At 43.5% G+C, this 17386-nt stretch overlaps 1 protein-coding gene across 7 annotated transcripts in view; it reads right to left on the bottom strand.

The window, feature by feature from the left end:
- Window positions 1-17386, bottom strand: part of PTPRF (protein tyrosine phosphatase receptor type F) — a 519799-nt gene that overhangs the window by 375916 nt on the left and 126497 nt on the right. For all 7 annotated transcript variants that reach the window (XM_067567843.1, XM_067567842.1, XM_067567841.1 and 4 more), the window contains exon 2: window positions 1293-1373. The gene's annotated coding sequence lies outside the window, so the exon portion shown is untranslated. The remainder of the gene's footprint in view (window positions 1-1292; window positions 1374-17386) is intronic.

The raw sequence follows: 17386 nt of genomic DNA on the forward strand, positions 1-17386 counted from the left end.
AGGTATCATGACCGATTTCCTGGTTTAAAGACATCCTAATTGTTTCAAAGAGCAGCATCCTATTTAATGAGCTTTAGCTTCCTTTCTACACACCTAAATACCAGCCGAGCAAGGTATAGCCTAATTGACTGTTAAGGTTAATGCCCAGCACTTTAATCATATTTAGTATACTCTCAGACAGTTCCATGAGTCATTATAATTTTTATCTTTGCAGACAGAAAAAATATAATATATGTTGATAAACAGCATAAATATTGTGCAATGCGTGTATTTTACAGAGTGCTAAATTAGAAAGATGGCATGAAATATTCTCTTTTCCACGTTACCACATTTAATTCTGTTGCTTATTTTAATAGACAATATAATATTAAACTGCAGGATTCTGCTGGTGCCTCCACAATTTGTAACATTGCTGTAGCTCTAAGAACATTTCTAATACAGTAAAACTCCTGATTTAAATATCAACTTGTTGAAGAGAAGGAAAAGCTTGAGGGAAACCCCGAGCCTAACCTTCTCTACTTTAAAAAAATGACATGTTTCAGGCTGCTATTTCTGATACTTGATTTTACAATGTCAATCAGAGCTCAGTGTGCACACGTACTGCAGGATTTCTGACATATTTGCTTGAAAAGGAACACCGTCACTAATCAGACACCAACATTTCACTTGTAGGAGAATTTAGGAGCACAAAGCTGAATATTATAGGAGGACTGGAGTGACCTTTGAAAAATGATGTAAGTGAAACCGTAATCATACATAAATGTGTGTGTGAGAAATTCCACACCTGCCCAGACATGAATCCAGGGCTCCTCATTGATGACAACACCCACAATAGGCCAGGAAGCAGCATGTTCTGCATTGCTTTAGGTGATAGAGACAGCCTCACTTGACGCAGGGTAAAGCTGATCCGTAACCCCAAGTCTAGGCACGTAGATAAGAGAGGGATTAACTTGCAAAGATGTTTTATAGTTTATCTGTAGAATTTAACATCATAAACAGCTCTGATGATATTTTTAGAAAGGCATTTCAGCTCATTTCTAACAATACTAAAAAAGGACATTAAAACCCTAACCGTATTTTTATAGGGTCTTTCCCCAGCCCCCGTGTGCGAGACAGATTACTTCTGGGAAAGCTTAGACAAGGAAAAAAACATAAGCAGGTATGTGAACAAGGCAAAAGATAGTGGCATTCCCAGTTCAATTTCTGGCCATGCTACAGACTTCTTATGTGACCTTAATCTCCCTGTGCCTCAGTTCCCAGTCTGTAAAATGGAAGTAATAATGCTTCCCTACCTCACAGGAATGTTCTGAGGATAAATCCATAAATGCTCGGGAAACGCTCAAACACTAGGGTGACAGTGGCCATAAAAGTACCTGGAAAAATAAGAGAGAGAAAAATAAATCTCCTGGATAAGCATAATAGCAAAGAAAGTCACAGAATGAAAGGGTTAAAACCTCACATTGTGGCATAAATCCCACACCAGGGTCAAATTTGTGTATGGGGGGGGTGTTAGCGGAAATGGGGAGAGTGTTGGTTGACACAGATTCCCATCCAGCCTCCATGAAAACGAACGCTGCAACGGAGGGGAACAATTACGCATAGATCCACCAGTCCCACGCTCAGTTCAGCACTGCCCCCAACCCCATAACGCATAGTGATGGGGCAGAGAGCCCCAGAGGAACTGGGTTCCATGATACTCAATGACTGCAAATCCCATAGGTGGACTCCCCAGATCTACATCCTACAAGAAGAACATCAGTTCTGCTTTGTTTGAGGCTGTCTGAGCCTGAATAAGTTGTTAACTGTTAGTTAAAACATGGCACTTGAGTACAGCTGCTATATGTATAATATGTTATTAATAAAGACTCTGCAAAAAACTAACATATTTGCTAAGGAGTTTTGGCACCGTTTTGAAGATTGAACAGTGCTGTCCTTAAATCTGTATATTAATTATTTATTATTGTCTATGAAGCACAGACAGTCTGCTAAGTGTTGAGCAAGACAAAAATAATGCACATTCACTCTGCAAGTTTGGAATGCAATTCCCGAACTAATGCCACTGCTTTGAAAGAAATTACATTTAAATAGGCTTCAAAAATGTATACATTGTGTAATATTAAATACACTAGCATACAGAATCTGAGTTCACTGTTATGATATTCAGATTGTGTTCATATTCCTACACTAAACCCTGATAATTAGAGGTTTCAATACCATCCTAAATACGTTTTCTATCATTCACAGGATTTAGACCTGTTATAATCTGGTGGGTGAAATATGCCTTCAAAACCCCTGAAGTACCAATGTGATGACTAGCCCTTTTCACCCTCTCCTTCATCAGCTAGTTCCTCTTGCAAGAGTGGCAGTCATATCAGAATGGAAGCTTTCCAATAATATTTCAGTCAGTAAGTGGTTTGTTAAATGCTGGGATGTATTATGTATGGAGAAGGATATTTAAGCTGTTTATATTCAGACACAGCAACCCTTTATTAAATCTATAGAAAATGCCTGAAATTTATGTAAGCCAGCAATTCATATTAATTTCCCACATTTCTAGTATCAATTTCTGCTGCTATGACATTGCTTTTTACATACGTTTTTTGTATTTCTTCTCTGGACACCCTATGTAATTTTCCATAGCCCCAACATATGTAATTGCAATCTCCTATTGCATACCTATACTTACTCAATAAAAGTTCTTTTTTTAGATGCTTTTAAGTACATACTGTATTTATACTACAAGGGCAGTTCAAGTCAGCAACTCTTCTACACATTGCCTTTTTTCCCATAATATCATAAGTAAAGGAAGTGTGCTACCAAAACACCCTTCTGTTTTGGAAATATGAAGACAGAGAAACAGAGAGGCAAGCAAATTCAAGGTTAAGGTTGGAACTCACTCTCAGTCATACCAAGATTTTGCAGCAGACAATTTCAGGCCACTGAAAAACCCAAATACAGCAAGACCAGTCAAATTTGTGTGCTCACTTCAGCTCCAAATGTCCTGGGTTTTGTTTGAGTCATAAATCTAATATTATGTAATTTTGTCAGCTGCAAATAAATGTTAGACTGATTCAGTTTTGGATGCTGTATCCAGCTTTATAGAGAGCAAATTCAGCTACACAGAGACTGTGTATAAACACTGCGCATTTACTAGTTAGTTTAAATATTAACAAGAAGTTTAACCCGCATTGATGAATTTTTCCATGTAGTATGCTGCAGTCTCCATGATGGCGGCTCAGAGCATTAGAATCTACAGTGATTGGGGAGATATTATATTGGCACAAATTTTATACCATGGAGAATGGCAGTACAAAATTTTCCACAGAGATGAGGAACCCCACACAGTCTATCCTTGGCCTCTCCGCTACAACTTCCATAGATGTGAAAGGCTCCATTTTCAAATGTTCTCAACTAGGAGAAGAAGAGGGAGGCTGCATCTTGTATGGGATCAGTAACATCATTTCAGACATACGGTGAAAACAGAGACATGGATCCACCTGACAGTAAAATACATCCAAGGTGTTCCAAACGCAAGAGGCATCCCTCGATGCAAATAACCAATGGAGATAAAACGGTTACTAACCTTTCGTAACTGTTGTTCTTTGAGATGTGTTGCTCACGTCCATTCCATGTTAGGTGTGAGTGCGCCACATGCGTGGTCGCCGGAGATTTCTCCCCTAATGGCACCCATAAGGCTGGGTCTAGTGCCCTCTGGAGCCATGTGCATATGCGCCTGTATAAGGGGTGCTGCACTGAGTCCCCCCTACTCCTTCAGTTCCTTCTCGCTGGCAACTCCAACAGAGGGACACGAAGGTGGGTCATGGACTGGACATGAGCAACACATCTCAAAAAACAAACAGTTAGGAAAGGTTAATAACCGTTTTTTCTTCTTCGAGTGCTTGCTCATGTCCATTTTACATTAGGTGAGTCTCAAGCAGTATCTTCAGAAGCGGGCTTTGAGTTCATAGGCATGCTGATTGCAACACCGCTCTCCCGAAATTGACATTGTTCCGGGCTTGTTGAGTAATAGAGAAGTGGGATGCATAGCTATGGCTCGATAACCAAGTCATGGCTCTGCAGATGTTCTGGATTGGCACCTGAGTGAGGAATACTGCTGACAAAGCTTGGGCCCTTGTGGAATGGGCTGTCACGATGGCTGAGGGCCTAACGTTCACCTGCTCATAGCATGCTTTGATACAGGCCAGGACAAGATTCTTTGGGATAACACCGGCAGGCCTTTTATCGCTACAAAGAGCTGTGTGGACTTACAGAAGGACTTAGTCCTCTCAATGTAAAAGGCAAGGCCCTCAACATCTGAAGTATGGAGCCTTCACTCTTCAGCAGACTTGTGAGGTTTTGGAAATAAAACCAGTAAGATGATGTCTTGGCTGGTGTGAAACTGAGTCACCACCTTCAGTAGGAAAGCCAAATGGGGTGACAATTGGACATTATCCTTAAAAAACACTGGGAAGCTCCAACGTGAGAGCCCTTATCTCAGAGACTGTGACCAGGAAGGTGACTTTCCACGAGAGAAGAAGTGGGGAGCACAACGCTAATGGCTCGAAAGTGCGCCCTGTGAGCCTGGAGAGGACCAGGTTCACATCCCACAGTGGAGGGGGCTGTCAGACTTGAGGGTAGAGTCTTTCCAATCCCCTGAGAAACCTGACCATCATCTTGTGGGACAACACCAATCTGCCATTCACTGGTGGGCGGAAGGCTGAGATGGCTGCCAAATGGACCTTTATAGATGAGAGTGCAATGCTCTGCTGCTTTAGGTGGAACAGGTAGTCCAATATGGTCTGTAGTGAAGAATGAGATGGGGAGATATTTCATTTGAAGCCCAGCATGTGAAACATTTCCACTTAGCTAGGCAGGTTGCTCCGCTGGAAGGCTTTCTGCTACCTAGCAAGACCTGCCGAACAGGCCTGCTCTTGGGCTTTAACCATGAAGCAACTATGCTGTCAGGTGCAAAGAGGTGAGGTTCCAGTGAAGTAATCTGCTGTGGTCCTGTGAAATCAGATCTGGGTGGAGCGGAAGTGTGTGGGGTTTTGCTACTGAAAGATCCAGCAGTGTGCCGAACCAACGCTGGCGTGGCCATACCTGATACTATGAGAATGACCCTTCGCATTGTCCCATCTGATTTTTAGGAGAGCTCTGTGAAGAAGAGCGATTGGAGGGAAAGCGTACAGAAGGTGGTCTGACCATGAGATCAGACAGGCATCTGAGAGGGAGCCCGAATTGTATCCGCTCAGCAAGCAGAAGTGATGTCAATTCCTGTTCTGCCTAGTGGTGAATAGGTCCATCTGGGGAGACAACCACCTTTGGAAAATGAAAGTGACGACCTCTGGGTGGAGTGACCACTCATGGTGTGGGGAGAACGCACTGCTGAGGCAATCCACCAACACATTTCGGGTTCCCGGGAGATATGCCTCCTGGAACAGGGCCAAAGACCAGGCCTCTCCCTGCTTATTGATATAAAACACAGAAGCTGTGTTGTCTGTTAGGACATGCGCTACCATACCTGAGATTCTGGGAAGGGATACCTGGCACGGCAAATGCATGGTCCTGAGTTTTCTGATGTTTATGTGCAGGGAGAGCTCTTCTTGAGACCAGAGGCCCTGCGTCCTGAGACTTCTGAGTTGGGCTCCCCACCAGCCAGGCCACTGACAGGAAGCGAAAGGTGTCCCTTCCATTACTGAACTGGTGTCTTTCCATCAGGTCAGGGACACGAGGAGAGGAGGCGAAACCATAAACACCGAGTCCAAGTGATGTCTCCTCAGGGAGTACACTGACACCAGCCATTTTTGGAGGGGCCTGAGGTGTAGTCTCACATACTGTACCATGTAGGTACATGCCACCATGTATCCCTGCAGCTTGAGGCAGACCTGAGCTGTCATTATTGCATGAGTCGTGACCTTGGAGATGAAGTCTGACATAGTCTGAAACCGAGCTTCCAGTAGAAAGGCTCTGGCCTGGGTCAAGTTGAGTACTTGAACTAATGAATTCTATCCTCTGAGCCAGGATCAGGGTAGACTTTTGCTTGTTTATCAGCAGGCCCACCTCTTGGATTAATTTGATGCTGAGTTGCACCTATGCCTGCAAACGACCCTTGTTGCCCCAGTCATCGAGGTGAGGTAAAGACCTGCACTCCTCGAAGACTGAGGAAAGCTGCCACAACCGCCATGCACTTTGTGAAAACCCTCAGGGTCACTGATAGGCTGAATGGTAGGGCAGTGAACTGGAAGTGGCAAATGCCCACCAAAAACCTGAGGAAACTTCTATGGCCAGGGAAGATGGAAATGAGAAAATAAGCGTCCTTTAAGTCGAGAGTGGCATACCAGTCTCCTGGGTCCAGGAAGGGGACGACAGAGGCCAGAGAAACCAGGCGGAACCTTAGTTTCTTGAGATATTGGTTGAGGCGACATAAGCCTTTGGCCTTCAGGATTAGGAAGTAATCTTGTGGCAAAAGACTGCTAGGTCCTGCCACCACCCCATCTGGGGAGGACAATGAGGAGTCTTGAACTGGGGGAGGGGCTCCCTCCTCCTCTGCTTCCACTATGTCCCCCAGAAGCATTTCCTGGACCTCAGTACTGGAGGGTCAGTATCAGAGTTGGGATCTGGTGCCGAGTGTGCAGTCATGGTGCCCATGTGTCGGATGCCGCCGAATCCAAGTGGTGCGACAGCAATCCCTGTGCTGGGGGAAAAACCCAGGGATTCCAATACAGCCAGTGCATTGGCCATTTGCCTGCCGGCCACACGCTCATGGGAGGGCCAGTGCCAAGTCCCAAGGGTGGGTAGGCTGGGTGCTTCCTATAATGTCTTGGAGGCATCACTGGCTCTTCCTCGGCACCCAAAGAGGAGGAGTCCCCCGGTGACCACAATGGGCTGTGCTAGTCTCCGCCTCCATCGAGTGCCAGGGGCCTGGGCACTGATATTGCCCCATGGATCGGTGATGCGTCAGACACTGATGCGGAGCTGGGGACCAGTGCCAAGACTGGGACCTTCACAGACCTGTGGACTGGAGCTGAACCGGGGATCTCCACCTCTCCAGGGACTGATGACGCTCCAGGGACCAGTACCGAGAGGGGGACCGATGGTGAGCCGGGCACTGGGGTGCCGGTAACATGTGAAGCTTGCCCCTAGAGACTGCCCGAAAGTCCAGAGCTGAAATGGTGCTCGGAGCCTCCTGTTCCTTTCTGCTTGCAGGGGTTGCCAGAACTCTAAGCCCTAAAGGAATGGGGGGGAACCGGCAGGAACAGCAAGTCCCTAGCTCCCTGAAAGGCCTCAGGTGTTGATAAGACTGCCAGGTCACTAGCATCACCTGGCACTGGTGGTGGGCCCTGCACTGGACTCAAAGCCCTCTGTGGAGTTGACAGTGCCAACGCTGGTGCTGGCACTCTTCCGCCCGCTTGTCCTTTACTTGAGCAGGTGACCCCCCTCTGTTGGTTTGCTGCTTTTATGCCTCCTCCTCGGCACTGCAGATGGAGAACGGTGCCAGGAAGAGCTCAGCGCTGGCACCACACTTCTCACCAACCCTAGCGTAGCTGGGGTGGAATCAGAGCAGCTGGGCTCTGGAGCAGGGCTGAGGTGGCTTCCACCAGGATAGCCTTCAGTCTTATGTCCCACTCCTTCCTTGTGTGGGGCTCAAATCCCCAGCAGGTGCTGCACTTGTCTCTCCTGTAAGACTCCCCCAGGCACTTTTAGGCAGTCAGTGTGGGGGTCACTCATGGGCATGTGCTTCCTGCAGAAGGCACAGGGTTTGAAACCCAGAGACAGGGGCATGCCTGGGCCCCTGGGTGTGAAGTCCCTTGGTGTTGTGACCTAACTCGATCTCTCTACTATATACACTAATATTTACAATAACTATATAACTAAAACTATGGAAAGACACTATTTGATTAACCACTAAAGGGAGATTCTTGCAGAGCAAGAGAAAAGATGTTCTGGCAATTGTCCAGGGTGGCAAGCAGGAACTGAAGGGGCAGTGGGCCAGTGCAGCCCCTTATGCCAGTGCAAATGCGCATGGCTCCAGAGGGTGCTAGAGCTGGCCCTACGGGTACCACTGGAGGAAAAATCTCTGGCAACTGTCCATACAGCATGAACACACTTAACATGGATGGGACATGAGCAAGCACTCAAAGAAGAATCATGATATGATGTGACAACTACCATCTTGTCCAACTCCTAGAAACAAACTGGATACCCTTCAATGCTACAAGCATGAGCCTCTACAAGCATGAGCCCCTTCAATGCTACAAGCATGAGCCAGGCTTTCTTGTAACAGACTTCATCCTCTGTGGGCTGGGCAAAGAGGAGTACACAAAACACACTAAAGATCTGATACAAACACACCAAAGTTCATTAGCTTTGAGAACTCCTGGAGCATGGGTAAGGACCCAGAAGACTGGAGAATGGCAAAGTTAGCACTTATCTTAAAAGGGGAACAAGGAGGACCTGAGGAACTATAGATAAGTCAGCCTAAGTTCAATACCTGGAAAAATACTAGAACAAATAATTAAACAATCAAGTTGTAAGCACTTGGAGGTAAAGGGGTTATAAGGAATAGCCAGCATGGATTTATCAAAAACAAATCATGCCAAACCAATCTAATTTCCTTCTTTGACAGGATTACTAGCCTAGTGAATAGGGGGAAGCAAGATGTGATATATCTTGATTTTAGTGAGGGTTTTGATGCAGTCCCACATGACATTACTACAAGGTGGGTGCATAACTGGTTGAAAGACTGTACTCACAGAATACTTTTCAATGGTTTACTGTCAGACTGGGAGGGCATATATAGTGGGGTTCTGCAGGGGGTCAGATATGGGTCGGGGAATATTCAATATTTTCACTAATGACTTGAATACTGGAGTAGAGAATATGCTTGTAACATTTTCAGTTGACACCAAGCTGGGAGGGGTTGCAAGCAATTTGGAGGCCAGAATCAGAATTCAAAATGAGCTTGACAAATTGGAGAATTGGTCTGAAATCAAGATGAAATTCAATAAAGACAAGTGCAAAGTACTTCACATAGGAAGGAAAAATCAAAAGCCCAGTTGCAAAACGGGGAATAACTGGCTAGGTGGCAGTACTGCTGAAAAGGATCTAAGGACTATAGTGGATCACAAATTGATGTGAGTCAACAAGGTGAAGTGACTGCAAGAAAGACTACTCATTACTGTGGAGTGAATTAAAAGCAGTGTCAATGTCAGACACGGGAAGTAATTATCCTGCTCTACGTGGCACTGGTGAGGCTTCAGCTGGAATTCTGTGTCCGATTCCAGCACCACACTTTAGGAAAGATGTGGACAAACTGGAGAGAGTCCAGAAGAAAGCAACAGAAACGATAAAAGGTTCAGAAAATCTGATTTATGAGGAAAGTTTAAAAAAGATTAGGCATGTTTAGCTGAGCAAAAAGACGACTGAGGAACGTGATTAACAGTTTTCAAATATATTAAGGGCTGTTATAAAGAGGACTATCATCAATTGCTCTTCATGTCCACTGACAGCAGGACAAGTAGTAATGGGCTTAATCACCTGCAAGCAAGATTTAGGTTAGCTATTAGGAAAAACTTTCTATTTATACTATGCTCCAAGGGATGTCGTGGAATCCCCATCATTGCAGGTTTTTAAAAACTGATCTGAAAAACCCCTTTCAGGGACGGTCTAGGTTTACTGGCTCATGCCTCAATGCAGGGGGCTGGACTTCATGACTTTTCGAGGATCCTTCCAGCCCTACATTTCTATGATTCTGTATGACAATTATTTAATACGAGAATATGCAATTCCAGCAACCATAGACTTCTAATTTCATAGAGAATTAGCGCACAGAGCAATGACATTCCTCACATTTTGGTAAAGTAAATACCATTACCATAGCTTGGACACAGCAAGGGAATCTCCTGTGAAAGACCAAGGAAGTCTAAAAACTTCGAAAAAGGACACAATGTAGGGTGCTAGGGTCTGGGCCCCAGCCTGAGCCCAAATGTAACCACAGTTAAACAGCCCCTTAGCTCAAGCCCTGTGAGCCCCAGGCAGGTGGCATGGGCCAGCCGCAGGTTTTAATTGCAGTGTAGAAATATCCAAAGAGTACAGAAAAACCAGTATAGCAAGGTTAGCTGTCTGTGCAAAGCTTTAAGAAATACAGCAGAGCCCCATGAGCACAAATGCAACAATCTAACATTCACAGAGGTTAAAAACCTATTATCCTTTTCAAATGGCAAAGTGAACATTTGTGAAATAGAAAACCCTGGCCCACCAGGAAACAAAGTAGATTCTCTTCTTTCAATTCCACAAACACAAACTACAGGGAGCATTTTAAATGAAAGTTTTATGAAGATTACATTAGGCAAATTTGATCTACTGTAAAACACTTGCATACAACATTAAAAGAGAGAACAAACTTAACACCTGCGTTCACTTGAAACATAGCATTATCTGTGTGCACTATCTGGCTCGTAATGGGATGGAATCTCAAACTAAATTGCATGGCTTACTGTACCAGGAAAAGGACCTGGTGGCCCATTAATACCCAGCTATCAAGAATATTCTGCTAAAAAATTATACTCTGCTAATCTGCTCAATTGGCTGGCTCCCAACAACATGGCTCCACACTGTAGAAAGGCTTTCACCTTTCTGTGAAATGTTATGACACGAGAGGAGACACAGCAGCTGGAAAAGGATCGTGTGATCCAAGCAGCACTGAAAATCATCATAAATATTCACATACAAGCTGATTTGTTTTCTTACCAGTAACTCACTGTTATTCACAAATATTAATTAGTTTCTAAATACCACCTGTTACTCAGCCCTCTTCTTCCCTGCATATTAGAATGCCACACGAATTTCTCAGTTCAGAAGCTTATAACCACTATGCTGCTCTGAAATGTAATGATGTTCCCAGTCCCATGACTTCCATAGCTCATTCAATTTGGAGAGAAGAGGCAGGGAGCAATTACTGCCTTGTGTCACTCAGTAGCAATCCCTCTCTGGGGGATTAAAGGAGCAGTGTTAATGGACTCAGAAGGAGGTTAGTTCAATCCTCCTCAGAAAAATGTACTATGTGGCTATAACATCAGATCTCTAGAGTGGAGAATAGTTTTAAAGCAGGGAAAGGTAGGACCCTTAAGATCCCAAGGATGTGGAGACTCCCTAGACAAAAACACTTTCCACCCCTGGCTTTAAAGTTCCCAGTAAAGCAGCTAAAGAGGAGTTAACATATATAGGATTCCATGTCACATGCCTACGGCATTATAAATAAATCTCAGACTGCAAAAAGGAAAGTTCATATAACATAAAACATTTCCTTTAGATTGCTATTCTAATCCTCTAGTGATTAACCTCACAAACAAAAGCATACAGGTGCATGTAACTAGCTTGAGGTATATTGGTTTCCTCTTCCATGGCAGTAACAGAGAATATGCTCTTTCCCATCCCCTTGCGCTCCCATCCCAAGATACAATGGTCAGCATCCAATAATAGGAGAAAGTTGGACTCATTGTTAATTTCTAAACATGTGAGCTGATAATCAATTTAAGGTTGAAGAAATCACCAAATGGTGAATGATAACACAGTGAACTCTGCTTTTCAGAAAAGTTTAACCCTTTAATCCCAAAGGACTCTCCCTCGCTATCCTTTCAGATTTGCATTCCCAGTTCTGGTCTAGCAATATGCTCGAACTTGCCCACCAGGCTTTTCAAACTTATTGACTACTTCCATCCCCATCTCCCATCTGCTTCCATAAACTTAATATTTTAGCCTCCCATTCACCCATCACATTATCTCTGCCTCAGCCTGATAGTGAGGCACTAGTGATAGCCTCTCTCCTAATCCTGCTTCTCCTCATATATCCACACATTCTCTCTCTCCCTGGCTGCCCTTCAATGTTCCACTCCCTGTGACCTTGTACTTGTTGATAAACCTGTTTTTGAAAGTGTATAATAAAAAACTTGCATGCATTTTGTCTGTACCTCTCTACTTCACTCTTTATATATGGCTTTTTAAAAATAATATTTAGAGCCAAATCAGCTGGGAGGAAAAATTATATTAGAAAAATGTGAATGATAATTGGGAAATCATTGAAGAACACCACACAAGATGCCCAAAAGGCTACAATCTCACAACTGAGGAAGAAGGGCTGGTTAAAGAAATAACCTGGTTTAGAGGGGATGTGAAGGAAGCTATAAAGAAATGATGTATAACATATAGACAGAAAGTTGGTAGTAATGAATATTAATCAGAAATTAGGAATTGTAGAAAATTGATAAGGAAAGCAAAGGGACACAAGGAGAAATCTAAGGCTAGCAAAGTTAAGGACAATAAGGAGGAGTTTTTAAAGTATATTAGGAATAAAAAGAATCCTGACAATGGTATTGGTCCATTACTAGATCAAAATGGTAGGATTATCAATAATAATGCAGAAAAACAGAAGGGTTCAATAAATATTTCTGCTCTGTATTTGTGGAAAAAATAGATGATATATTCATGATGATATAGTCAATAGATGATATAGTCCTGTTGATAACACTCTTTCCATTCCATTAGTATCTCTGGAGAATGTTAAACAGAAGCTACTAACACTAGACATTTTTAAATCAGCAAGTCCAGATAACTTGCATCCATGAGTTTTAAAAAAGCTGGCTTGGGAGCTTACTAGAATATTAATGGTGATTTTCAATAAGTCTTAGAGCACTGGGGAAGCTCCAGAAGAATGGAGGAAAGCAAATGTTGTGCCAATTTTTAAAAAGAATACATGGTATGACCTAGGTAATTACAGGCCTTTCAGCCTGACATTGATCTTGGGCAAGACAATGAAGTGACTAACATGGGACTTGATTACTAAAGAATTAGAAGACAATATTATAATTAATGCAAATCCTGTCAAACTAACTTGATATCTTTTTTGATAGGCTCACAAGTTTGGTTGATAAAGGTAATAGTGTTCACATAATACACACAGATATCTGTAACGTGTTTACCTATTACCATGGGACATTTTGATTAGAAAACTAAAACATTGTAAAACTGGCATGGCACATATTAAATGAATTTAAAATTGGCTAATAGGTGCCAAAATGTAATTGTAAATAGGTTTTGTCATCGAGTGGTTGTTTTTCCAGTAGGGTCCTGGCCATGCACTATTTAACATTTTATCAGTGATTTAAAAGAAAAAGTTTGTAGATGACACAAAAATTGGGAGTGGTAAATAATGAAGAGGACAGGTCACTGATTCAGAACAATCTCAATTGCTTGGTAAACTGGGCACAAGCAAAAATATGCATTTTAATAAAGCTACATGTAAACATATACATCCAGGAACAAAGAATATAGGCCATATATACACATGAGGGTGGACTCTATACTGGGAAACAGCGCCTCTGAAAAAGATTTGGGAGATCATGGTGGATAATCAGCTGAACATAAATGCCCAGTGTGATGCTGTGGCCAAAAGATCTAATGCGATTCTGGGTTGCTTTGCAGAAATACCTTGAGTATTAGTTGTGTGGAAGAACCCAAACTCAGGGGTCCTTACTTACAATTTCTCTTGCTCAGCGGATCGTCCTGAAATAGCCAAACAACAGATTTAGCAAAGTCAAAGTTTATTCTTTACGTAAAGAAGGTGATCCCTTCAAATATAAGGAATGACGAATGCTTACCAAAAACTGACCATATTTATAGGGTGGTATAAACAAGTTTTTACACGTCACAGTTTCCATGGTCATACATACTAAGAAAAACTACTATCTAGTAATTTTTCTAGCTGAGTATATTCAACTCTCCTTATCTAAATTACAAGGTCTTTCTCTGAATTCCATCCCTGCTGGCGTCTAGGCCTCTTGACTATTTTGTTAACCCTTAACATTCTAAGATTTAAACTTCTGCTAGAAAGGCACTTTCCATCTCAGGCTTTTACAGCCATTACTAAAAATCAGTTCTCAGCAGAAACAGAGACCCCATCTTCTTTTCCTTCACAGTTGGGAGATTATTTAACCTCTGTATCTGATAATGGTGTGGCCACTGCTGGAATACTGGGTTCTGGTGCCCACAATTTAAGAAGGATGTTGATAAATTGGGGAGGGTTCAGAGAAGAGCCACAAAAATGATTAAAGGTTCCCAACCTTTTTGGCTCGAAGGCCAGATATAATTTTTACAACCCTGAAGGGCCACAGCAGCCACCCCCCACCTCCGCACTGTAGCCAGACGGAAGGAGTTCAGCGAGGAGGCTGTCTCCTCGCTGATCTCCCGTCTCCCTAGCTGCAGCAGGGAAACCGTACACATCCTGTAGTCCTGTGTACTCCACCTGGGTCCCTAGGCAGTGGCTCCCTTTTGCAGCCAGGGGGACGAAAGATCAGTGCTCGCCTCCCGCCAGCTTCAGCAGGGACCCCAGCACCTAGGGAACCAGGCAGAGTGCTTTGCTTTGCTCTCTGCTGGAGCCAGGGGAGGGGAGTGTTGATTTCCTCTCCCTCTGGCTCCAGAAGGGACCCCAGCCCTATGGACCTAAGCGGAGCACTTTGCCATACTCCCTCCTACAGCAGAGCAGGGGAGAGCAGATCTCCTGTCCCCCTGACTGCAGCAAGGACCCTGCACCAGTCTTTTATCCCTGTGGCAATGCCCTCTGCCTGGGTCTTTAGGCAGCAGCTCCCTTCTGCAGTCATCAGGAGGGGAGCTGCGGACCACTCTGAAAACCCCAGGGGCCACTATGAAAGCCTCCGAGGGCCACAGGTTGGGAACCACTGGCTTACAGTGATCAACTTAAGGAGCTCAATCTATTTATCTTAACAACAAGAAGGCTAAGGGTTGACTTGATTACAGACTAGAAGTACCTACACAGGGAACAAATCTTTAACAATGAGCTCTTCCATCTACTAGAGAAAGGTATAAGGAAGTTGAAGCTAGACAATTTCAGACTGAAGTAAGGTGTACTTTTATAACGGTGAGAGTAATTAACTGCTGAACAAACTACCAGGGGCCATGATGGATTCTCCATCGCTGACAATATTTCAATCAAGATTGGATGTTTTTCTAAAAGATATGATCTAGGAGTTATTTTGGGAAGATCTCTGGCCCATGTTATACGAGAGGTCAGACGAGATGATCAGAATGTTTCCTTCTGGCCTTGAAATCTATTAAAATTACCCTTCAGAACAGAGAGCTTATGTGCCTGCTGTAAATACATACACACTATCCTCTATCACATCTTTGGCACTCTCATAATACAAGTGATAAATAATCATTAAAAGGGGGTCGGTCCTCACCAACAGAAACTCTTGTTCTCTGTAACTATAAGTTCCAGGCCCCCATCTCTCCTTCTGAATGCTGAGTTGCATGCCAGATGGCCATAGGACCCTCAGCACTTCTTTCCACAGACTTAAGATTTAAATTTCCTCCACCCAACCATAGTTCCCTTCTAGCTCCAGAAGCTTTATTTGGAGCTGGGCTCTGAAGTAGTGTGGGTAAGGGAAGATCAGAGTGGCTCTGTGGAAAAAATACACAAAGGGTATGTCTTCATTGATGGCTCCAAATTCTCTGCCGTCAGATCGATTTATCTGGATCAACTGAGCGGAAGTGAAGACCCACTCAATCAATCCAGAAGTTGATTCAATAAAACCACCTCCAAAAAGAGCATAGCACTGCATCGATGGGTAAGCATTTCCCATTGGCGCAGCATGGTGGAGATGGCACGCAGAAGATAATTTAGGAAGTCGACATAAGTTACGCAAGCAACTATACGTAGCCTGCGTAACTCCTGTCGACTGCTGCCTAATTTCCCGGTAAGTATAGACCAGCCCAGAGCGGAAGAGTCACTGCTGTAACCTAGCCCCGTTGTACGAGATTTCCTAGAAGTGGCCTCTGTGTTCTATTAGTGAATAATGACAGAAGCAAGAAGGTGCTGATTTCATATGAGGCACACTGCAGATACATGCTAGAGAGGCTGGCATCCCCTGACCGAGTGAGCCCTCTGATATCCAGGCATCAGTTAGCCCACATCATGACTGGAGACAGTTTTTCATTTACACAGTCTTTGAGCTGAGATGCACTGACCTTCAGTTTTTTCTCTAAAGGTCACAAATAATCTGCTTGACTTTCTGAACTGTTTAGTCCTGTGTGAATACTTGCTAACAGGCCTTTTTGCATCCAAGATATGATATCACTACCTCCACTGGTAACAGGAGTGTGGGAAAAAATTCAAGGAGTGATATTAACTGATTTGAGATGTAAATCAATACAATTTTGTTAAAAAACAATGAATGAAATTAAATACTGCCTTGACTTTGTGGAATGTGGGATAGGGTGGGCTGACCCATCAGATTCTAAGACCCTACTAGCTATGGTATTACCATTAATAATGAAAACTTCAGTGAGAGCTGGTACAAAAAGAAATAATCAGAAAGCTTAAAGGGCCCTTCAGGAGTTTGATTAACATCAAGCTCAAGTTACAAGGATCAGCAGACTCACAGATGTGAGCATACAAGTTTGTAATAACATTTTAAAAATCGCCAGGGAACTGACAGACACCCTAGTTATTTTCACAGGGATATGAAAGGCAGAAACAGAAGCTAAGCTGAGCTTTTTTGCAGCCAGAAGGAGTCTTTAACACCAGAGACAAGAGACGGTCCAAATGACTGGAACCAACACGAAATATGGTCAAGGCCCTGCCAATAGCAAAGTTTCAAAACTGGTTCCATTTGGCAGCATAACTGACTTAGAAATGTAGCAAACGCCATGTCAGGTAAAAGGACTTCAGGTCATGTTGTTCAAGCCTGCAGTTCTTCTGGGACAAGAGATTTTGATGAAAGGAAAGATTAAACATATGATCTTTGATGTAGGCCTTGTTGAAGCCACAGGCATGGCTAATGGTATGAACCAAAGTAGGCTGTGAGCCAAACAGGCCTGGTCAGAATATCAGCTAATGAAGTAAGCACATTCCTAACCTGACAGATAGTACAAGAACACACAGACCCCTCATAAAGATCAGGAGGGGCTGACAGGATAATGGACGAGGATGTTTCATTCATATTAGCAGCTACAAAGGTGGTAACTAACAATATCTGAAGTGTAATACATAACTCATTTCTATATATGTATGAAAGGAAAAGTCACAGGAGGGGCAAACATCCTTTCATTGTGATTGATCCTTTACCTTGGCAAAAGCATACGTGTTGTGTTCCCGTGACTCATTGGTCATGTTTTGCTGAAAATAAAGCTAAATAAGGCCAAGCTCCTTTACCATCCAACCGAGCATCTGTCTTTCTTTCTGAGTAACACCGAGGTCCGCTGAATCGGCAAGATGCATTCTCTGTAGGTGCAGCTCACACCAGTGTGCCAAGACCAGCAGCATTAACAGCACTGCAGCACCAGCAACACTAATAGCATTTGGAAACAGTCA

Source organism: Emydura macquarii, unplaced genomic scaffold (genome assembly GCF_026122565.2).
Source record: "Emydura macquarii macquarii isolate MOO-44397 ecotype Brisbane River unplaced genomic scaffold, CSIRO-AGI_Emac_v2 contig_2805, whole genome shotgun sequence".
Classification (NCBI taxonomy): domain Eukaryota; kingdom Metazoa; phylum Chordata; order Testudines; family Chelidae; genus Emydura; species Emydura macquarii.